We start from the raw sequence: 25,547 nt of genomic DNA, 5'->3' as shown, positions 1-25,547 counted from the left end.
TCTGATGGGGAGGAGTGTTGGAGGGGAAATAGCATGTTTTCCGATATTGAATATTTTTATCTTCAGTAGATATTTAATAAAACTAGAAGAACCAGTGCATTTGTGAGTTTCATTTACAATACTTTTTTTGTTCTTGTTAATCTGCTCTTTAACTTGTACTGAACAGTTGTCTGCACTTTAATGCTCTGTGCCATAAAGCTAACATGTGGAAGCAGTCCTCTGTGGGAAGGAACTCCCTAAAGTCTGCAACTCAGTTTGGCCTTCTACTTCATGATGTTCATGAGAATCAAACAAATCATGGTTCAGGAAACATGTTTTGAAAAGATAGGTGCCAAGCGTATCGTCAAGCAGAAGATGGCTGGAGTAGAGGATTCCCACAGGTCTTTGATTGCTGCCCGTGTGGGGCTCCCTGCAGGAAAAAGCCTCTGGATAGTATGAATACCACACAGCTAATTTACAGAACCTTGGTGTGGAACTCTGTAATTCAAGGGAATGAAGGTTTCCCTGGTGAAAAAGCTATAAATGACTGTTCGTTTAAATGAGTTCGTCTCCAGTATTTTGAAAGTATGGATGGAACTCTCACTGTGGAGTCTACACTGTCCTGTGGGCTTTTCCACAAACAAACAGACAGACAAATAAATGCAACATCTTCTTCTTTCTGATTTTTGTTCTTTTGAACAAAGCCAGTGCATTACACTTTTAATTACCTTTATTTAAATAACAAGTGATTTTATTAAATAGTTAAAGGCACAGCTTAGCAAATGCTTTCCCATTACTAAACCTCCTTTTATTTCAATGAATTAGCTTGCACCAAGTAACGAAGATGCAAATATTTCAGTGTAGAAGATACTTCCTAATGGTTAAACACACTGCCCATTTGATGCTGAGCCTGACACGCAGATAAGACATTATGTTACTTCATTACCACAAAGCTCACCTATTTTTTCAAATAAGTTGGGCTTCAGTAATTCAGACTATGATTAGCCAAAGAGCAAAATAGCCCCTAGCAATTAGAAAGCATATTTAAAAGTACTTTAAACCAAGTATAGGATTTCCACCCTCCCTTCATTCTCTTTAGACCATTTTCCAAACTCAGGCTTATAATTGAAAGAAAATTTAATCCTGCATTAACCATATAATCATCTTCCAAACTTGGTTCTTGGAGAAACTGCTCTTCAATGAAGTGGGTTAGCTGAGACTGTGTGGATTAAAGATATCAGACCCCAATTAAAATCTTGTAGATTTAGTTTTGTTCACAAAAATCTCTATTTTCATCCATACTGAGTTGCCTGAATACTAATTCTTGACATTTAGAACATTTTTTCACAGTAAATTCAAAAAATTATGAGAATTGAACAAAATAAGTAAAAAAAAATGCTGTGTGGTGAAGGGACACATATAGTAGTGCTGTTGCCTATTTAGCAATTGGGTAACGCAGAAACAGATCCACAGCCAATGACTGGGCTTGCTGGAGGAAGAGGGGACATGCCCAAGTCCTTGTGCAGTGACACATGTGCACGTGCATCCTGGGGAAGGCCTACGTTGCATTGTGAGCTTTCCTGTATTACTGTTTACCCTGCTCATTGAGACAGGGACTCCCGCTCATACAAAGATCATCCACACGAATACCCTAGCTTCCCAGCATGTATAAAGACCAACTCTCTTTGCCCTCTCAGTTGTGGTCTCTGCTACCCCCAAGCCCTCTCCAATACTGTGCACAGCACTGATGTGGTTCTGGGGATTTTAACTGAAGTCTTCAAGACTTGTTGATTGTACAGCAAGAACATTAATTACTAAGCCATCTTCCTAGTCCTCTAACCAAGCTTCTAGGTAAAATGAAACAGGTAAGCTTCTCTAAAAGCATCCAGAATAGAAGGGCATAGAATTTAGTGTTATCTAGTACCTTTGGCTATAGAGTTTATTTGGATACTGTGACAGAACAGCATTTTATTTTTTAACTAGAGTAATTTCTTAAATTTTATTTCAGGAACATGTATAAATATATTATTAGCTGTATGTTTACATTTTTTGTTTAAAAGTTCTTAGCATGTTTTATTTCATCAAAGTATTTCTATAAATTTGGAAGGTAATATGACAGTCAATGTTTTGATTATTTAGAAACAGAGTGACAGAGAAAATTACTATTTTAATGGAGAAAAGTGTTGAGGATTGGTTCTAATGTGCTGAATTGATTCTGTTCCCTAATTGGGAATCTGCGAGTCCAGACTCTGAAAGTCCATGTCCTCAACTTGATTCTCATTGATCAATAAAGATTCCAGTGGCTAATTTTGGGCAAAAGGAGATGGTGCAGGAACATTAGATTTGTGTGGGCTAGGACTCGGGACAGAGAAGGAGTCCCAGGAGTTGCAGGATATAACACCATGGGAGATTTCAGGTAAGGGGCCCTGGCCAATTCCCCTGTTGAGATTGGGAGCAGGAGGATGATTAGAAGTGCCCAGTCATTGAATTAGCCAACACATTTCAAAAATAAGCTAATGTGTGTGTGCCTTTCATTTGAGGATGCAAAGAGTGCCCGGGTGAGTGGCTGGATGCCTGTGACCCGCCAGGAGCCTAAAACGGAGTTGCTAATCTCCACACTCTAGAAAAGTATTAAACAAACAAAACACATATCAAACATTTGAGTTTGAGGTTTATAATAAAATATTCTCTCTTTCTGCTTCAACTCTCAATCCACTTCAATCCTTACTCCAAGCAGGGCAATTTCATCTCACTGCTCAATCTTGGGGGTAAATTCTTTTCTTTTTGGCTGTTTACTGCAATTATTAGGAAGATATTGATTGGTATAGCTCCAGTTAAATATCTACTATAGTAAATGTCATGGCTAATCATTGATTGTGTAACATAGGTCAGGTGACTTCTTTGACAAAATTAGATCAATTTCCCTTAAAACAACTAAACTAATATTTTTACCATAGACGTGGGGAGGCAAGCATGGGCCAAGAGTTGGGACAGAGTGGACCTATTCTCCAGACAGGAGTCCTAGAACTCTCATTTAGATATCCACATGGGTACGTACAATTTTCATTCTATGAATGAAAAGTTTGAAAGCAGAAGAGATTCCATAACTTGGTGCACTCTTGCAAACTGCTTGAAACCAGCTTCAGTATTTAATTGATAAATGTATTTATTAGTTATTTTTGAGATGGAGTCTCCTATATCCAAGCTGCTTACTAGTTAATTATATAGGAACAGATGATTTTTTAACTAATAAAATTTATTTAAAAATATATAACTCAATATTGACATTTTTAAGTCATCAAAATAATTTATAATAGTTAAATGCCTCTTAAATATGCATGATATCTTTTGAAGCTAAAAGTAACATGTACTCAACCAGTTTTTAAAAATCTATTTGGAACCTAAAACATGATAGAAGTAGAAAAAAATTCTTCTGAAGTCCTCTATGAAAGGAAATTGTGACAGGTTTCTTGATTAGACAAAAATCTTTCCACCTCCAAGGGAGAATACTCAGTGTAACAGTGGCTTCATAGAATGAATTGAGTAGTGTGCCGTCTATTTCTATTTTGTGGAATAGTTTGAGGAGTATTGGTATTAGGTCTTCTTTGAAGGTCTGATAGAATTCTGCACTAAACCCATCTGATCCTGGGCTTGGTTTGGTTGGGAGACTTTAATGTCTGCTTCTATTTATTTAGGAGTTATGAGACTGTTTAGAGAAAATTGTCCATTTTATTCAGATTTTCCAGTTTTGTTGAATATAGGTTTTTGCAGTAGGATCTAATGATTTCTTTAATTTCCTCAGTTTCTGTTGTTATATCTCAGATTTCATTTCTGATTTTGTTAATTTGAATATAGTCTCTGTGCCCTCTGGTTAGGCTGGTTAAAGATTCATCTATCTTGTTGATTTTCTCAAAGAACCAGTTCCTGGTTTTGTTGATTCTTTGCATAGTTCATTTTGTTCCTACTTGTTTGATTTCAGCCCTGAGTTTGATTATTTCCTACTGTCTACTCTTGGGTGTATTTGCTTCTTTTTGTTCAAAAGCTGCTCACAGCTTTCAGCTGTGCTGTTAAGATGGTAGTGTATGCTCTCTCCAGTTTCTTTTTGAACGCACTCAGAGCTAAGCTTTCCTCTCAGCTCTGCTTTCATTGTGTCCCATAAGTTTGGAAATGCTGTGTCTTCATTTGCATTAAGTTCTAAAAAGTCTTTAATTTGTTTCTTTATTTCTTCCTTGGCCAAGTTATCATTGAGTAGGGTATTGTTCAGCATCCATGTGTATGTGGGCTTTCTGCTACTTTTGTTGCTATTGATGAGCAGCCTTAGAATGTGGTAATCTGATTGGATGCATGGGATTACTTCAATCTTGTGTCAGTTGAGGCCTGTTTTGTGACCGATTAGATGGTCAGTTTTGGAAAAGGTACCATGAGGTGTTGAGAAGAAGTTATATTTATTTTTTGTTTTAGGATGATATGTGCTATAGATATCTGTTAAATCCATTTGGTCGATAACTTCTGTTAGTTTCACTGTATCTCTGTTTAGTTTGTGTTTCTCTGATCAGTCCATTAATGAGAGTAGGATGTTGAATTCTCCCACTTTTATTGTGTGAGGTACAATGTGTGCTTTGAGCTTTAGTAAAGTTGCTTTTATGAATGTGTGCCCTTGCATTTGGAGCACAGATGTTTAGAATTAAGAGAACTTGGTAGATTTTTCCTTTGATGAGTATGAAGTGTCCTTCTATATCCTTTTTGATAACTTTTGGTTGAAAGTTGATTTTATTAAATATTAGAATGGCTACTCCAGCTTGTTTCTTCAGACCATTTGCTTGGAAAATTGTTTTCCAGTCCTTTACTTTGCATTAGTGTCTGTCTTTAACACTGAGGTGTGTTTCTTGTATGCAGCAAAATGCTGGGTCCTGTTTAAGTATCCAGTCTGTTAGTCTATGCCATTTTATTGTGGAATTGAGTCCATTGATGTTGAGTGATATTAAGGAATAGTAATTGTTGCTTCCTGATATTTTTGATGTTATTTTTATATTTGTGTGGCTATCTTCTTTTGGGTTTGTTGAAAGATGTTACTGCTTTTTTCTAGAGTGTAGTTTCTCTCCTTGTATTGGCATTTTCCATCTAATATTCTTTGTAGGGCTGGATTTGTGGAAAGATATGGTGTAAATTTGTTTTTGTCATGGAATATCTTGGTTTTTCCTTCTATGCTAGTGGAGAGTTTTACGGGGTATCTTAGCCTGGGCTGGCATTTTTGTTCTCTTAGGATCTGTATAACATCTTCCCAGGATCTTCTGGCTTTCATAGTTTCTGGCAACAAATCTGCTGTAATTCTGATAGGTCTGCCTTTATATGTTACTTGACCTTTTCCCCTTACTGCTTTTAATATTCTTTTTTTGTTTTGTGCATTTGGTGCTTTGCTTATTATATGACAGGAGGAATTTCTTTTCTGGCCCAATTTATTTGGAGTTCTGTAGGCTTCTTGTATGTTCATGGGCATCTCTTTCTTTAGGTTAGGGAAATTTTCTTCTATAATTTTGTTGAAGATATTTACTGGCCCTTTAAGTTGGGAATCTTCACTCTCTTCCATACCTATTATCCTTAGGTTTGCTCTTCTCATTGTGTCCTGGATTTCCTGGATGTTTTGGGTTACAAGCTTTTTGCATTTTCTTTGACTGTTGTGTCAATATTTTCTATGGTATCTTCTGCACCTAAGATTCTCTATCTCGTATTCTGTTAGTGATACTTGCATCTATGATGCCCGATCTCTTTCCTAGGTTTTCTATCTCCAAAGTTATTTCCCTTTGTGATTTCTTTATAGTTTCTATTTCCATTTTTAGGTCCTGGGTTGTATTGTTCAATTCCTTCACTTCTTTGGTGGTGTTTTCCTACAATTCTTTAAGTGATTTTTGTGTTTCCTCTTTAAGGGCTTCTAGCTGTTTACCTTTGCTCTCCTGTATTTCTTTAAAGGAGTTATTTGTGTCCTTTTAAAAATCCTCTATCACATCATGAGATGTGATTTTAAATCAGAGTCTTGCTTTTCTGTTGTGTTGGTGTATCCAGGGCTTGCTGTGGTGGGAAAACTGGTTTCTGATGATTCCAAGAAGCCTTGGTTTCTGTTGCTTATGGTTTTGCCTTTGCCTCTTCCCATCTGGGTTAGCTGTTCTTGCTGTCTTTGTCTGCTGCTTGTCCCTCCTGCAACCCTGTGTGTCAATTCTCCTGGGAGACCACTTCTCTCTGAGAGTGATTTGGGTATGGAGATCTGTGGTACAGGGTCAGCTCTGGGGTGCAGATGGAAATTGAATGAATACTGTCCCAGGCTGTTCCTTGGTTCCCCTGTCCTGAAGGCTCTGGGCAGTTCCCTTTGAACAGAAGCCATGGTCTTACCTGTACTCACAGGCTTGTCAGCTCTCTTGGGAGACCTGCTGTCTCCTGGCAGTAGTATTTGGGTATGGAGCGCTGTGGCACAGGATTAGCTCTCAGAATAGATCATCTTGAATTTTAATATGCATGACCCTGTGGCATGTAGTTTTTGAGTACTAGGACTAGACATATGTTTCAGGAATCCTGACCTTTTCAGTAGTAGTGAGCAGTCTCAGGACTATATGCATGTCAGGTAAGCATTCCACCAAGTGAGCTATAGCACCAGTTACAATCATCAAGAGCAAGGTTCACAGAATTGAAGAGTTCCAAGACCCCTGATTTTACCAATGAGAAAGGTAAGTCTAGAATAATTCAGAATTAAGGGTCAAGCTGGATTTCTGTAGACTTCTTGTGATTTTCCTGCAAGGATGTTAATGACTTTCTCTTTTCTATCATTCTCCTTGAATAAATTCACAATTAACTGGGCATTGTCAAGTCTCTAGAAGTTCTTTGTGCTTTTCATGTGGATAATAAATATCTTAGAGTGTTTATGAGCCCCTGCTTAACTTATTCAAAAGTGTAAGGTTGTCTTGTTTTATTATTCTTTCTTGTTTTACCATAAGTGGTGTGTGTGTGTGTGTGTGTGTGTGTGTGTGTGTGTATGTGGTATGTGTGTCTCTCTCTGTGTGTGTATGTATGCCCATAACCAGGGATGGGTAGGCTGTAACTTAAAAATAGCAAGTAAAAATCAATATGGAAGATTTAGAAAATTACAAAAGAAAAGTAGAAAGCCGTACAAATTTTGGTAAAGACATAGCATCTCACACATGATAAGCAGGGAGTTTCACTAGGCATAATCAGTCCATAGAAAAGAACTTTGCCTTCCCTGTTTTACATTCTCTGCCTGGCTATGAGCATACTTCTTTGGAAAGTGTCAGTTTTGAATACATAGTTTTGTTCTGATTAGGTAACCCTCCATCCCACACAAGAAGAATATTTAGTACATCTTTCTCTCTTTCTTTTTCTTCCTTCCTTCCTTCCTTCCTTCCTTCCTTCCTTCCTTCCTTCCTTTCTATCTTTCTTTATCTTTCTCTCTCTTTTTTTCTTTCTTTCCTTTATTTCCATTTTTATCTGAGGTTTTAGTTTTAGTGGCTGGCTGATGGTTATTCACTATGTAACTCTCTTCCTTTAGTCCACACATCTGTGATTCTAAGACTTGAGAGATTTAGGTCGGAGCATTAGGAATATAAGTTTAGCTCATACTGCTTGAGATTACACTCCATAAAAATAAACAAACAAACAAAAACAATAACAAACAAAACCAAAATACAAATAAATGAATCAAAACAGCCACCAGCTAACGAAAGAGGGAACCAGAGGTGGGTGGGCTTTGTCATTTAGTGTTAGTCGATCAGTTACTACAGGAACCTTCTCATGCTCTGCCTCACCTACCTTACATGCATTCCTTCCTCTCATTCCTTACACTCATTTTTACACTCATTCCTTCCTCTCATTCCTTGTATTCATTCTTACACTCATTCCTTACACTCATTTTTACACTCATTCCTTACACTCATTTCTTACACACATTCCTTACACTCTCATTCCTTACACTCATTTCTTACACATATTCCTTACACTCTCATTCCTTCCACTCATTTTTACACTCATCGCTTACACTCATTCCTTACACTCATTTTTGCACTAAATTTTTCACTCATTCCTTATACTCATTCCTTATACTCTCATTGCTTGCACTCATTCCTTACACTCATTTCTCACACTCATTGCTTACACTCATTGCATACACTCATTCCTTATACTCTCATTGCTTGTACACATCTTTTAAACTCATTCCTTATACTCATTCCTTACACTCTCATTCCTTACACTCATTTGCACTAATTTTTACACTCATTCCTTACACTCATTTCTTACACTCTCATTGCTTACACTCATTGCTTACACTCTCATTGCTTACACACATCTTTTATACTCATTACTTATATTCATTTCCTCACAGACTTACAATGAACACTAAAAGGTTACGGGGTACATTCTTTGAAATGATGAAAAAAGAACATTTCTGAGTTGTTCCACCATAAAAATATCAAAGCTTCCATTTGAATTGTGGATGGAATAAGGCAAATGGGACTGATTTTTTGTCTACACTACATATTCTGTGCAGAAAAATGGTCCTTAGTACAAAGGGAAATCAGGATGAGCATTTTACTTTTCATCCATTCAGGTTGACACTGCCTTTGGAAGAAAGCACATCAGAAGGATGGCTTAAATTACTATGTGCATTTTCACAGGCCAAAGAAGGCTTCTACTCAAGGAAAAGTGCTGGGTAATGGTTGGATCTCCAAGACAGACCTCTTTCTCTGGTGACCTCTGGCTGCACCCATGTGTTAAGGGTTTGTTTATTTTTAATTGCTCCACAGTCCTCCTAGTGTGAGAAGTGGCATTCTAGTGAGCTGGCACTTCTAGTTTTAATTTATGCATGAGTTTGTACATTGTTTTTCTCCTGCAGTTCTCAAAGAATTTTATGAGCCATTACTGAGTGACTAAAATGGGTGCAGATTTTGCAAGCCTCTGCCAGAAGATCTTTATTACTGCCATCATTCTTAGGGAAATCATGTTCCAGCAGGTTCAGGCAGTGTGCTAAATGTGGCACATGTGTGAATTGGCCATTTCACACTGCTCTTACAATATTGTCAGTAATAATAAAACCAAGGGAAGATGAGGGTAGGGAGACGAGCTACACATTAATTTGGTCAGGAAGCTTAGATATGTGATCTTCTTTAGACACAGAGAAACAAAGTGCAGCTTCCTTTGTAAATGTCATGCCAATGCTAAATGCAATATCTCTCTTTTGAACCACCCATACTGTGAAGGGGTTTTTCCACTTCATGAAGTATATGACCCATTCTCAAGACCCTTGGAAGCATCTAGATAATGTGATTTCTGTAATTGTGGTAATTTTGGAAAACAACATTTGATATCGCTCTTTCTTTGTAGGGATAAGGAGCAAAACCCAATCAAGAGTGAAGTGATAGGTTGTAAATAGTTGCATAAAGCTTATCTACCTAGAATCCTGGCATTTCTAGACCCGGTTTTGCCTTCTTTTGGGGTTGTAGACAGAATTCATATATGGGATTTTTAACACATATTGAGCAGACATCTTGTTTTTACCCTATTTCACTACACTTCTTCATTTCCCCTTTAAGTTGATGTTTGATGTTTTAATGATACTTATTTTTTTAATTCTATAGCATCAACATGACAAAATCTCTATATATCTTCAGAAACACTTTAAATATTATAAATGCTGGTTGAATCGATTTTCATTTAACATATTAATGTGAATAATATATCTGGTCTTCTAAAAGGTTAAGATTTATCTAGGGCAATAACTTCATTCTAATAGTATAATCATCAATATGATTTAATCATTATTGTTAATTCAAGTTGGTTTTTAAATTATTATTTATTGAATGAGGGAGAGTCCTAATTCACATTAGCCATACTTTATGTAATAAAAAATGATTTTTGTTAAGGATTGCAAATATTCTAATGACCAAAGGAGTTAAAAGTGTTTACCCTCAGTGTGCGAATCCTTGGACAGGAAGTAAGGTATGTGCTCAGATCATTAAAAGTGCTGGATCTACAGGCTATGCAAACTGACTCTGAGAGCATGTGCTCAATTGAGGATGCAGAGGCAGAGAGCTGATCATGAACATAATTAAGGCTCAATTCTCAAAAGGTGTAAAGACTAAATTGAATACCTTGAGCTGAATTCAGAACTAAGAAATATAATTTGGAAGCAGCAAAAAAATATCACAGTCTTCTTTATGAGATGTTAAAAATACTTCTATAAACATCAGGTTCTTCATGTGTACTAATGAATACATATTTCTTGTGTGTGTGTGTGTGTGCGCGCATGTGTTTTGCTTGTTGATGTAAACACTACAATAGAGGTCTCATTTAAAATGTAAAGAGGTATGATTTGTCTTATGTTTCTTTGAGCAAGAATTCCATCATTAGATATTCATGGTTGGTTGCTGGAAGGGTATCTTGAGAGAGCTTGCAGTTGTAATCTGGGATACCATAAACATCAAGAGGGCCAGTTTGATGATGTGTAAGCTATGGGTTGAATTATTTTATTCAATAGATATAGATTGAATGGTTACTGCTTATCAGTTAATGTATTAGATTCTAGTGACTTAAAAGTGGACAACACAGTATTTGAACTCAAATTATTCCGTCCAGTGAGAGATACAAAGAAGTGAAGGAATTAGGCTGTGGCATAATAGTGTCTTGGTCTGTACTAGATGCTGTGGGAGCATCAAGGAAATAAACATACCCAAACAAGACAGACTATGATGCCTCTTCTCCATTTCAATAAAAGCAATGTGCCAAGGAAGTATGTGAAAGAGAAAGAAAGAGGGAGGTGGAAGGATGGGACCGAAGACATTCCAGAGGATCAAATTACAGCTTTAAACATAAAAGTGTAAGAAAGTATGTGCTCAATCCAGACAGGGGAGTTGGTTGCCAGTCAGACGACTTCTTGATAAATAAGGAGAGATGAAACTGAATAATAAAAGTGGCAAATTAATCTAACAAAATAAACTTACTATATTGAGAGGTTGAAAAGTTATACTTTCAGTGAAAATACATTGGGAGATTTTAGCAATGGAAGAACCAAATATCATATAGCCTTCTCACCAAACTGGCAGCCAGTAGGTAAAAAATAAATGAAGGAAGAAAGAAAGAAAGAAAGAAAGAAAGAAAGAAAGAAAGAAAGAAAGAAAGAAAGAAAGAAAGAAAGAAAGAGACGCACTGCATGCAGTGTGCAGCTGCCTGTGCATTAGCTGAAATTGAGACGGGCCTAAATTAAGGATTCAGAGATAGAAATATGATTTTCTTCCTTCTTTCTCTCTTCTCTTCTTCCCTCTTTGCCTCCTTCTTTTATTCCCACCCTCTTGGTGTCATATCCCCATCTAAGATGCTTAAAAATTACATGGAAAGACAGAATCCACACATATTTATTAAAAAGATAAAGAAAAAGTTAATTAGGTTTGGTCTAGGGATGGTCATAGCATAGATATTTAATATATAAATATATAAATATTGTATATAATATATAAAGATATAAAGATAAATTCATACTTATTTCTATATATAAGATATATATTTATACCAAGTAATTTATAAGGAAGAGAATTTTCCATGGATCAAATTTTTTCTTGAGTATTTATCTTCTATTAATTTAGTACTTATGATTTTGTTTCATCTCTTCTGTGTGTCCTATATTTACATATGGGATATATATATATATATATATATATATATATAAAACTGTTTCTTCATATCTTCCCATCCATACACTTCTAACAGAATTGTGTACTTTGCCATATTAACCATATTATTCCACTCATCATAGTGAGTATAAACTTTGCAAATTCCAGCATAAATTGAAAATGAAACTTAAATTTGGTCAGAGGAAGCATCACAACAGAGTCTAAATACTTTACGTTTTAAACAATATTTTCATGGTGATAATAATCTATAACATACAGGACCTTTTCTTGGTTATGAAGGAGCAACTTTTCTATATTTTTTGAAACAGATATTGGAACTGAAAAATGCTGTAAAAAGCTTTTCTATCCTTGGAAACCAGGCTGAGTAGCATAGAATTCCCCACACAGCCTGGAAGAATGAAGGAGCCTTGGGTTTGCTGCACATTCCTAACTGAGGCAACAGAAACAGCCACTCAAGTAGGGATAGAGAACAAGTGGGCCACTGTGAAATCTAACTAGTATAATAGCAATGGTTAAAGACAGAGCAAACACATTAAATGTGAGTACTCTAAAAACACAGGCACACATACACACTTATATGTTTATACCCACATACATGGCACATAATTATAAGACACTTAGGAGAAATACAACAAATTATAAATACTAAATTAAAAGAAGACAAAGAACCATGGACAATGAGGGCCATGGAAAAGTCTCTCTTCTTTCTAGCTTTTGTGTATTGATCATTATTAATAATCACATTAAACATAAATGTTACAAATGCTTGAAATATTGTGTAGATTTTATTTTCTGGTAAACAAAGTAAGGCTCAACTATACCTTGCCATAAAAGACTGTACTTTAAATAAAAATAAATAAGGAATTTAAGTGAACAGGAAAAGATACTATATGCAGAATGTATGTGCAGAGTATGTTTTATCCATGCAATGAAGTGCTCCACAGTGGTTTTAAAAGATGATTCAACAATATTTCAACCAAAAGGATGAGTTTAAAAGTGCTCATGATGAGCTAAGGAAGTTTTGCTTACATGAAATTCTACATTAGAAAAGGGGCTTCATTGCAGAAAGTGGCATATGTGAAGTCTCAAGTAAAAGTAAAAACATCCAAGGACAGAAGGAAAAATCTGCGGGGAATGGGGAGGTTTCAATCCTAGTATCAGTGGTGGTGTAGCTAAAGTACCTCTGATTTATTCTAAGTAAGTGCTTTTAAATATATGAACAATCTTAATAAAACTGCACCTATATCATTTAAACCCCCAGTAAGCCAGTATGTGATTTGGAATTAGTCCCCATTTCTTTACACATCTTCGTATCTTACTATATGACATGGAAAGAAATGAAATAGAAACTATAAGGTCATTACTCATTTCCAAGAAAACTACATTTTCCCCTCAGTTTCTTCCTCAGAGAATGACATTTTAAATAGAAGAGTCAGAAGACAGTTTTGGAAAGGTTGAACATTCAAATTCTCATACATCAAATTGCTGAGTGAGTAGAGTGTAACTTCTTGTGGTCACAGTTAATTCATCTACAAAATTGGAGTAAAAATAAAATCTATATTTGTGGGCTGTGTTCATTTGCTTATGAACAATCAAAGAGAGAAAACTTAATAGTTGCCTCTGTCCTTCCATACCTAATAACTTGATGTAATTTCCCATGTTCTTTCACATGAAGACTACATTTTCCTAACTGAGGCAACAGAAACAGCCACTCAAGTAGGGATAGAGAACAAGTGGGCCACTGTTCATTTAAAATATTTATAAGAGCATGCTTTTCGAAACAGCGCAAAGGAGAGACAGAGAGTGATCTCCTTAGCTTATCAATTTGAGCCAGGCACCTCAATGCCTCACATGAGCACGGAAAGTAAAGCCTTTGCCTCCAGAGAGGGCATTACGGTTTCTATGAAAGTCTTTGTCTTGTGCTGACCTAGGTACTCTGTGTCCAGCTTCTGCCCTTCTGTGTTGATTTCAGGACCAGTAAGAAGGGCATGGAGTGAGGAGGGTGGATGGTTTTGAGGAACCCTCCCCTTATCCCTGCCCCCACCCCACTGAGACACCTCACAACCATGTTTTACCTATGTTCTCCTACCCTCTGGCTCCACAGAACCTCAAACACAGGGAGCTCCACAAACTAGTGTATTTGTTACACACTTCACATGGATAGTTGAATGGGGTGGCAGTTCAGAAAATTCCCATTATCAAAAAGTATTGTATTTGCGTTCATCTTTCTTACATTTCTTCTCAGCCAACATTGTGATTAAAACAGTGCCTAGACACCCTTTTCCCTGGAATCTCCAAAATTACAGGTAGAAAGGAAGATCCATTGTCTTGAGAGCACTGTGGGAAAGAAATTTTCCTTAAAGCTATGGCAATATTTTCTTTATAGACAAATATTTAAGGGTTTTACAAGCTCGCAAGAGAACAAAGGGTCCAAAGGGAACTTCAATGATACACCAAACCAGGTCAGAGAAAGGTAGATCTCTTTACCGCCTATGGACAGAGAGCTCTTCATAGCCAATGTATCAGCCAAACGCTGCCAATGGGGTGGTTTGAACAACTCCTCTAGGGCCAATTTAAAAGGGTAAACATGAGAGAAGCTTTTATTAATGTTTCCCTCCATCACAAAGCAATTTCCCACTGTCATCTGGGCTTTTTACGATGGCCCACTAGCAGCTTGTGCCACTTTAGTTTGCCACTGACTGTGCTCTAAGGAGAAAAGGAAACAAATCAAATAATTAAAATAGTCAGAAAAACACCACTCCGGAATGGCTTGATCATTTAAAATATTTATAAGAGCATGCTTTTCGAAACAGCGCAAAGGAGAGACAGAGAGTGATCTCCTTAGCTTATCAATTTGAGCCAGGCACCTCAATGCCCTTTTTGTCGGGATGCTAACCTTCTAGCTCCGCTGTGGACTCATCGCTGTGAGTCCAGCTGCTGCATACCTTCAGATTCGTGGCTCCACAGCTCCAGTTATAATCCTACGTCCTGATGCTTGCATGACTGTAATGTTTTCTGGTGGATTTAAAAACCCCACACTAATTGATCATGGTGAGAAATGAAGAACATGACTATTTGGGCATTGGAGGGTTCTGGCAGAAATTATGTTAAGCACCCTGCACCCCCGCCCTGCCCAGAGCCAATATTTCCCACACCTGTCAACCATCAAGGCTGGGTTTGCCAGGAACCTAGGAGTGAATGGCATGGACGCAGCTGTGGAAAATTAGAGTACGCTGAGGAGGTCCAGCATGAAAAATGTGAAGTCTTCAGTATCTCTGCGGGATGCAGGCTGATCCCAAGCATTGATACTACAGGAAAGCAAGAGTCGGGGAGACCTCAGAGTTTCCAGATGGGCTTTCCCTTAGGAATATACAATATCTCAAATCTTATGTGTGCTTGTCTGTGTGTGTGTGTGGTGTGTGTGTGGTGTGTGCGTATGTGTGTGTGTGTGAATGTGTGTGTGCTTTTCATAAAGCCCTTAGAGATTGAAATATGTATATTAATTTAGAATACATATATAATTATAATTTCCAGGAAATTATTGAAGAAGGGATATGCTGCCATAAAACCTTTCTAAGGTATTTCCATCACAGAGATGAAAAAAAATAAAGTGATGTCACAAAACTATTTTTATAATGTCCTTTCTCCAAAATATATGCTAATTAAAATGTGGCAATCTTAGAGTTGTTCTAGAAGACTTTCTGTGACTGTTAAAGATCACTTTCATCAAAAACAATTTGTAGAGAAAACAGTTTATTCCCTCTTTCAGGTCATGGTCCATCAGAAAGGGATGCCAAGACGGGAACTTAAGGCAGCAGTTTGAAGCATAAGCCAGAAAGGACTATGGCTTGCTGGTTTATCTTCTCTTTCATGCTCAGGTAGCTTTAATAAAGAACCCACAATTACCTGTCCATGGGTAGCACTGCTATTGTGGGCTGGACCCTCCCTTATTAGTCAACTATCAATTCCCTACAGACATACTGACAGGCGATATGATGCGATAAATCCCTTAATGAGACTTTCTTTTTCCAGGTGACTCCTACTTATTTAAGGAAGCCAATAAAAACTAACCATGACACAGATATTTTAAACGAAGTGTCTAAAAATAAATAATTTGGACACACACATGCACACACAGTTATCTGATCCACTGGTCCGATAATGACAGTATTTTATTTGTTGATGGCCTTCTTGTTGATTTGAACTGTAATTCTCATACAGAATTGTATCTTGTATTTTTCAACAGGAGGTCACTGTCTAAATACTTCTGTTGTAATAGAAGAGAATACTTCTCTCACTCTTGCCCAAGTTTATAATATTTTAGGACTTTGAATCCTCCTAGTTTTACCTTCCTGTATAAAACAAAAGAAGTAAAACTGAATGAGGAATAGAGAGGCTATGTAGTATGAAAGATATCAAAGGTGGGGGGACATGGAGAGACATTGGATATCCTGAACTCCTTCATTCTCTTTAGTGGGTTACAATGTAGATATTGTAAGTAATAAGGAAATAGGAGGAGTTGGAGAGATGCCTCTGTGTTTAGGAGCACTGTCTGCTTTTTGAGAGGACCAGGGTTCACTTAATGGCTCAGACCTGTCTGTAACTCCAGTTCCAGGAAACCCAATAACTCCTTTTCACTTCTGTAGGCACTACACACATTTGTGCACAGACAAATGCATAGGCAAGGCACAAACACATATAACAAATGAATAGATAAATGAATTGAAACATAGATAGATAGATAGATAGATAGATAGATAGATGATAGATAAACTAAAGAGAGAATATAATAATTGGTAATTGTGCTTTCTTTCTGTACTGAATAAGAAGACTGAAAGAAAACTGGTGGCAATTAGACAATCCCCACACATGTTTACTATAATGAAACAAAGGAAGGAAAAACATCTAGTAGCCTAAAGACCTAGGCTTACTGATTGAAGTTTAGTTACAAGCCCACCAAACACTGCTTTAGTGACACAACCATAGAGAAATAAAGTAAAACCTCATTGTGTATGATCTGAAGCTTCAGAATTCCATGGGGTCAGAACTTCATATCTCACACCTCTATCACCATCATTAATAGCAAAGATATAAGAGAATCCATTCGGAGAGAGAATATCTCTCCAGGATTTCTATTCAGATGAAAGTTTTTTGAAGAAGGGGATCAGAGCATTTGAGGAGGTAAGCTTCAGATCTGACTTCCCACAGTCACTCAAAATACACCCCCCCACACATTTATCTAATTGTCATCAGAATGTACACAGAGAATTGACTCAGCAACTTTTCAATTCATCAAAATAATCTAAGCGTCTTAAGAATAGACTTTGCTGCAATTACAGAGGCTATTATTGGATATCACAGAACCCATTCCATACGGATCTGCAGAGTCTGCAAGTCCCATTTAGCAGTCCTCCCTGGACTCTAGTGTATGCTGCCTGGGTCCTCACTGCTCAGCAAGATCTATGGCCTGGCCTGCAGAATAGAAAGTGTGTGTTGTCACTCTCTTCAATTCCACTGTCACTGACCTATGATTCTGCCCACAACTCTGGGCTCAGATGTATGTTTCCTTGTTGACTAAAAGACCATAAATCCCATGTGCTATCACATGGAATGCCTGTGCCTTTTGATGTGTGTTTTCAGTCACCTTGAAATCCATACTGGACAAAAAATGTACTTTGCATATGTTTGTGTGAAGGCCAAGTTGGGGAATTTTATTCCTAAACCACTTGTGCTCTAAGCACATGATATTTATGAATTTTCTCTCTTGGGGATAATCCATTCTTCTGGAGTATAAAAGCATATTTGACTAATATAAAGAGAAAATCAAACTGTAGTTTAAATCGATTATATAAAGGGAAGAATAGCCCATTTGAATCTTTGTTTGACTATTTTTTCATTCTTTCTTTTATGTTTTTTATTGGATATTTTCTTTATTTACATTCCAAATGTTATCCCCTTTCCTAGTTTCCCCTCTCCTGTAAACCCCCTATCCCATTCTCCTTCCCCCTGCTTCTATGAGGGTGTTCCTCTACCCACACCACTCCCACATTCCTGCCCTCAATTCTCCTACTCTGGGGGCATCTATCAAACCTTCATAAGACCAAGGACCTCTTCTCCCATTGATACCTGACAAGGCCATCCTCTGCTACCTATGCAGCTGGATCCATGTGTAGTTGATGGCTTAGTCCCTGGGAGCTTGGGGGGAGGGGCTCTGGTTGGTTGATATTGGTGTTCTTCCTATAAGGTTGGTTGACTATTGTTTTAAACCAATATTAACCATGGGCATTTGTGAGAAGTCTCCCTTGGTTGGTTAACATTGTCAATTTGACAGAATCTAGAATAATCTATAATGAAATCATTTCTCTGGATATAGCTGTAAGGTATTGTCTAGGTTAGGATCTGGGCATGGCTCTTAGCAATTATCTACATGAGGTATTTTGAAGTGGAAGATCTACTTGAACTGTGCATGCTACTATTCTACTCTCTGGCATCCTGGAATTCACAAAAAAGAGAGCTTACCCTCACACGTATCTCCTGCTCCTAACTGTAGGTGTGTGATGAGAAAACTCCCCAGACTCAGGCCTTCACTTCTCTTCCAAGATGGATAGACTGTTTCCCATGGAAATGTGAGTCACAGTAATATCTTTCTTGCTATTGTCTTTGCCAGGCATTTTGTCATTGGAAAAAAGGACAAGTGACTAATACACTGATAAAATGTAAGAGGTATCAACATCATCAAAAATTCAATAACAGCCATGCTCCATCCTTAATGTGTAGGAAGGCCAGCCTATCAGTAGGAGCAATCAGAGTTGTGATGTCACTTTGGAAGGAGAATAGGATGAGCAGTGCTAAATCAGACATTTGTTACTTTGTATATTTGGAATGAAAGAGTAAAAGGAGGTATTATTGCATGAACTACATCCATACATCTAATAGTGGTTAGAGGACATAGGGCAAGTGGGATTTAAATATTGTCCTTTAAAGTACCATATCTCTTCCTGTGGCCTGCCATTGGATGCCCTTCCACCAGCCTGACTGCCTGCTCTGACCTTAGTAGGAGAGGATGCACTTAGTCCTACTGCGGCTTGATATCCCAGGGCAAGGTGGTGCCCAAGTGGATGTGTGTGGGGTGGGGTGGGGTGGGAGGGGTGTTGGTCTTCTCTGAGAAAAGGGGGGCAGAATTTGCCCAGGTGATTCTGGTAGAAGAGGGAGGGTGCATTAGGGCTGAGATGTAAAGTGAATAAATAAGTCAATTAATGAAAAAAATGTTCATTTGCTGTTTGTATTTTCCACCACTCCTCTTTTTAAGATAAGAACTGGACCCAGGGCACAGTGTCTAACAATTCAGATTGAGTTTGGGGTCCTGTAGAGTCTCTTCAATCTCATCTGATGCTTGCACATCCTGCTCTGCCTGGTGATGCCTGTGCTTACATTTTATTTTGTCTCCCCTGCAGGTGATGCCCACATATCCCTTTCCTTAGACAAGCAGTGTTTACTGATCCATCTCTGCCCAAGTGTAGCTTCCCACTGATGCTCTCCTAAGACTCAGTTTCCATAGCCCTCTGAAATATCATGAACCCTCCCTGGTAAAACAGTGGATCTTAGATTCCCGCTAGCACCAAACAGTGACAGATCTGAGACTTCCTCTAGACAGTGTGTGCGTGTGTGTGTGTGTGTGTGTGTGTGTGTATTTGTGTGTGTGCGTGTGTGCGTGTGTGTATTTGTGTGTGTGTGTGTTTAGGAAGAGAACAAAAGGATACTTCCTACAGCCAGACTTGGTTGTAGTTGTTTGATGTTGTAGGGGGACCGATGAGCCCCGTAGCCCCCTCCTTTAGAGACCCCTTTCCCCATTTCTTCCAGTGCTTCCCCATGTTTTTCTTGAGTTTCCTACTTTTGACCATCCTTCATCTTAAGGCTTAATTTAACCTGAACCAGACTGAAATGAAACAGAGGACTGAAGATGCTGGTGTGTCTGTCTTCCTGCTCTTTTTCTTTCTTTGTTTTTTTTTAATTGGCTATTTTATTTACTTAATATTTCAAATGTTTCCCCCTTCCCAAATTCCCCGCCACAAACTCCCTATACCTTCCCTTTCCTCCTGCTTCTATGAGGGTGCTCCCCCACCTGCCCACCCACTCCTGCCTCAGCACCCTAGCATTCCCTGACCCTGGTCTATTGAGTCTCCACAGACCAAGGGCCTCCCCTCTTCCAGTGAGACCTGATAAGGCAGCCCTCTGCTACATATGCAGCTGGAGCCATGAGTTCCCCATGTGTACTCTTTGGTTGGTGGTTTAGCCTCTGGGAGCTCTGGGGTTCTGGTTGGTTGATAGTATTGTTCTTCCTATGGGGTTGCAGTTCCCTTCAGCTCCTTCAGTCCTTGCCCTAACTCCTCCATTGGGGTTCTCAAGCTCAGTCTGATATTTGGCTGCATACATCTGCATCTGTATCAATAAGGCTCTGGTAGAACCTCTCAGGGGACAGCTATACCAGGCTCCTGTCAGCAAGCGCTTTTTGGTATCAGCAATAGTGTCTGGATTTAGTACCTACAGATGGGATGGATCCCTCGGTGGAGTAGTCTCTGGGTGGCCTTTTCTTCAGTCTCTGTTCCCCAATTTGTCCTTGCATTTCTGAAATTATTTTCTTCCACCTTCTTATTAGGACTGTAGCATCCACACTTTGGTGTGGTCTTCTTTCTTCTTGGGTTTCATATGGCCTGTGAGTTGTATAATGGGTGTTCTGAGTTTCTAACTTCTAAGCTAATATTCACTTATCAGTGAGTACATAGCAAGTGTGTTCTTTTGTTACTGGGTTCCTGCTGTATATGGCAGCTCTGTCCATAAAACTCTCTGGACTGGGGTGTGTTCTTATTGCAATACCCTGTGTTTGCCTTGTCCTTGTATGTGTTCTACACCTAGAATAAACATGTAGGAGGAATGAGGTTTATGAATTCTTTTATCCCAAATTTCAAATCTGTTGTTTGATTGAGATTCTGAGTTCCAATGTAAGCCAAGCTCCTTAAATCTTCATTCACACTGGTTCACACATCCCTGAATCTTGGGAGAAAATATTAAGTTAGCAAATAAAACACAAAAGGTATCATTTACAATAACATTCAGCACATGGTTTTATCTGTTAAAATATGTTTCTTTGTGTAAGTTAGCAGATAATGTGAGGATTTGGGGAGAGTTATCAAGCCATGATAACAACTCGTCTATGGTTGTTTGATATTGGCAGGGAGCTTCTTTCTATCCTTATTTTCAAAGTACCGGGAGATTTTAATTACTCATTCAGACCTGATCTTGTTTTGAGTTGTGCATTGACCTTCACATTTGTTAACTTTCTCTTGATTGGTGCCCATATCACTGCCTGGCTGGTCTCGATTACAAACCCTGCTGGGTTCCTTAGTTCCACGCTTTAATTTCAAAACAATTAGCAACACTGGCTGACTTAAGTTCAGAAATATGGTGGGTCAGCTGTCTTCCTATCTTTACTTTATGCGTTCTTTGTCACTGTTAGGTATTCTTTGTAACTGTTGTTCTTTATTAATTTTAGATGGTTTTATCCAATTTCAGAATTTCTCACATGAGGATTTTATTCTACACTAATATTTTGATGTTTTCTTAACTTTGATAGTGAGGGTTTCCTAGAAAATGATATACCACATCTTTTAAGGTTTATTTTTATTGTTTTAAAATTACGTATAAATAAGGATGAGTAGGGGTGTGTACATGAGTATAGGTGCCAGCAGAATCTAGAAGAAAACATTGGTGCCAAACCCTGGTCCTCCCCAAGAGTAGACTGAATATGCCCTTAACCACTGAGCTATCTCTCCAGCCCTCATCAACTATTTTTAGAGTGTTATATTTATTGATAGAATATTAAATAAAAAGCCTAGGTTTTCATTTATAAATGAATAAAATATAACAATTTTTTTTACCATAGTGATACTGAAGAAATGATCTATGCCTTGCTATGTATGTCAAGCTTTTTAAAATATGTAAAGATAGTATATATTACCCGACAAATAAATGTTCAGTAAATTTCACACCCTGGTTCTACCCCACCTCCTGACTGGGGTTGGCCACAGAGAGGGTTTAAGTTAGGCTCTAAGGAAGATTCTACATTTACATTTTAAATGACATTTAATTTTAAAAAAATCCAAGGTTCCACAGAAATGAATAAGTCGATTCTACTGCCTCTGTAAAACACACAAATAGCAAAGAGAATAACATGGATATGTACTGCACAGTACTCTTCCTGTCTGTGTAAAAAGGCATAACCTCCCTTAAAGGCTAGTGATACAAAATTATGTTACATATTTTAAAATCATTATATTTTAATTAGATAAAATATTAATTAAATTAAATATTAATTGGATATGTGAATTAAACAGTTATTTAACTAAAACAAATTAATTAAATAAAGTTTTAATTGATTAAATAGATCACTTTTATTTCTCTTCTCTCATAATTGTCAGTGTGATGTAGAGCATCCTTTTCTTGGAGATTCAATGTGGTACAAATGAGCACCTCAGCATCCTATCTCCATGCAAGAGGACTTTTTATTTGCAGCCATTTCATCAGAGGATAAAACAAAGTCTGCTCAGACTTAGACCTAACTCTTGTTCCCTTTTATTGCTTCTTTCATGGCTTATATTTTAGCTGCTAAAAGCTGGAAATAGAGAGATTCGGTGTAAGCTCTAGTTTAAGGAGAAGGTCTCAAGTTAATTAGAAAAGGTAACCTGATTCCAGATCCAAACAGTGAAATAATATTGTGCATCATGCAGCCTGTAGCAGGACATATTTGCTAGACTAAGATCAAGTGGATTGCTTACAAGTCAAGTGGCAGCTCATGAGTTTTCATGCCTGTGAGGTTTGTATCACATGCTACTGTAAAATTCTACTTCAAAGAAACCTAGGCTGAACTGCACATAATGTTTTCATGAAATACTTAATAGAGTTTTTATGTGGACACAGCGCTCACATGCGTATGCACACACACGATTGAATAAATACACAGCCTTATTGCTGAACGTGGATGTTTCCCGATTATGAGCGGATTAATTCCTTTTGAATGTGAAAGTCACTAGACACAATTCTTCATTCAGCTTCAGAGTTAAGAGCACTAATATTGGAATTCCTAGCTTTATGATCTTGTCTCTTTATATCTTTGTGATCATAAGTTATAGCCTAGACTCCTGAAATAGCTCCCTTTTCCCAAAGAATAACGCTTATCACTATCAACCGTTTTCCGACATTTTGGTGATTGCTCATTTACCTTGTATGGAAACCATTGTGCTGGCTGTGATTCACAAACTCTGCATGGACAGTTTCAATGTGAAGGTCTTGTGCACATCTCTTCTCTGGACTCTGGGGTCAGTCTCTCTGCCATCCCCAGCTTGTGTTCAAGTCATGATTCCATGTCTAACTATAAGATGTTGAACAACTGAGAGGTTGCTCACTGACATTTTCCCACGCTGGAAATAGAACTACAATCATTCCTACATGGTAGATTCTTGGTAATATAACAATTTCCATAGAATGCCAAGACTGTTGTGCAGAACAGAGTGAATACTGAATAAGTTATGCCACAACTATCCGTTTATCTCTGAGTCACTCTAACCTATACCCCTCATTCACCAGGGTTGCCTACCCAATATTCAATAAGCCATGTTGATGCATAAGATAATATTTACTTGAACTGCTTGATATCTCTTTTTTTTCTAAGCAGTGGTTTGACTGTGCAGCTATGTCCTAGTTTGACTTAGGTCTCTGTCAGTTACTATGGACAGTTGAAGATTTCATTCTATATGTAAGCTAACAAGATAATTTGCAATCATATTATGAGTGTTGCTAGAAGATAAGGTCTTCTAGGTCATGCTTGGAAAAAAAACTTTATTATTCACGACAATAGGAATAGTTGAGTCTCAGGACATGCTCTGGTTCTCTGACCTCAATTCCCACAGGGTGATGCAAGGAGAGCCAGTTGACATCTGAACAATCTTTGGGTTATATTACAGGAGAAGAACTCTGAGGTAATAAACCTAACTTTTATAGTGAGCAATGAGCTTCTGTATTTTTCCTGCCAAAAAAGACACACCATTATATAAGAGTTAAATATTACCAACAGCTTTCTGACTGTACAAATAATTAGATAATTAGCTTAGAACACAAAGGTCATTTGGTTTCCTGCTTGAAGTTTCCCCTCTGTGATGAGGTTCACTCAGCGCTTCTAAGGCAATACACAGAGTGTGTGGGTGAGCAAAATGGCTCACATAACAGTCTTAAAAAGAGAAAAAATGTCTGAGGTCCAAGTACCATGTGGAAGGACCACAACCACCCAAAGATCTACTCAACCCCACTTCCGTCATATTCTGTATAAGTCATCTTCTGGAACCAAAACTCTAACACATGGATCTTTCTGGGCAATCAATATCCAAACTACATTAATTTCAAATGTCTTTTACTCCAAGAGATATAATATCTCTATCTACCAAGTGAAACTTCTATACAAATATCATTAAAAACATATGCCTGGGACAATCCCAATCTCTATTTCTGTTAAGAAAATTTAAAGCGCAGGTCCAATGTGATGACTCTTCAGATAAAGGCACTTGTTACCATACCCAACAACCCGAGTTCAATCCCCAGAATATACAAGATGAAAAGTGAGAATTCCCTGATGTCTTTGTTTACCCTTCACATGCACATGTAGTAACAAACACAAATTAAGGCATACAGACACACAAAAACACATACACGATAAAATTATTTTAATTCTTAAAAATAAAAATTCTTAGAATAGTTGTCTTAGTTAGGGGTTTTACTGCTGTGAACAGATAGCATGACCATGGCAACTCTTATAACGACATTTAATTGAGGCTAGCTTACAAGTTTAGATATTTAGTCCGTTGTCATCAAGGTGGGAGGGTGCATGGCATTATTCAGGCAGACATGGGGCTGGAAGTGGTAAGTCTCACCTCTTGTTCCTAAGACAGCTAGGATAAGACGGAATTCCAGGGAGCTAGGATGAGGATCTTAAATCCCATACCCACAATGGCAACAAGGCCTCCAACTAGGCCATACCTAATCCAACAAGGCCATACGTCCTAATAGTGCCACTCTCTGGGTCAAACATACTCAAAACAGCATATTCCATTTCCTGGGCCAATCATATACAAACCATCACAATAGCTCAAATAGAATGTGTTCAAGGAGTTGTCTCCCAATGGTGTCAACTAGGATTCTTTTATTCTGTGAGAGGGTTATTGATCTGTATGTACCATACTTGAGCACATATTCTCTATTCCTTATGAATTACCCAGTTTCTAGTGTAAGTTCTTTTCTTTAATTTGATATATTCTTTATTTACATTTCAAATGATTTCCCTTTCCTGTATCTCCCCTTCCCAAAAGTCCCATAAGCCCTCTTCCCTCCCCCTGTTCTCCAATCAACCACTTCCCACTTCACTGTCCCTACACTGCTGCATTGAGCCTTTACAGGACAAGGGATCTCTCCTTCATTCTTCTTGGGCATCATTTGATATGTGAATTGTGGCTTGGATATTCCAAGCATCTGGGCTAATATCCACTTATCAGTGAGTGCATACCCTGTGTGTTCTTTTGTGATTGGGTTACATCACTCAGGATGATGTTCTCCAATTCTACCCACTTGCCTAAGAATTTCAGGAATTCATTGTTTTTAATAGATGAGGAGTAGTCGATAGTGTAACTATCCCACATTTTCTGTATCCATTCCTCCATTGAGGGAATCTGGGTTCTTTCCAGCTAGTGGATCTTATAAATAAGGCTGCTATGAACATAGTGGAGCATGTGTCCTCATTATATGCTGGGGAATCCTCTGGATATATGCCAGAGGAGTGGTATA

Source organism: Apodemus sylvaticus, chromosome 4 (genome assembly GCF_947179515.1).
Source record: "Apodemus sylvaticus chromosome 4, mApoSyl1.1, whole genome shotgun sequence".
Lineage (NCBI taxonomy): Eukaryota > Metazoa > Chordata > Mammalia > Rodentia > Muridae > Apodemus > Apodemus sylvaticus.
Note: the sequence above shows the minus strand (reverse complement) of the source record.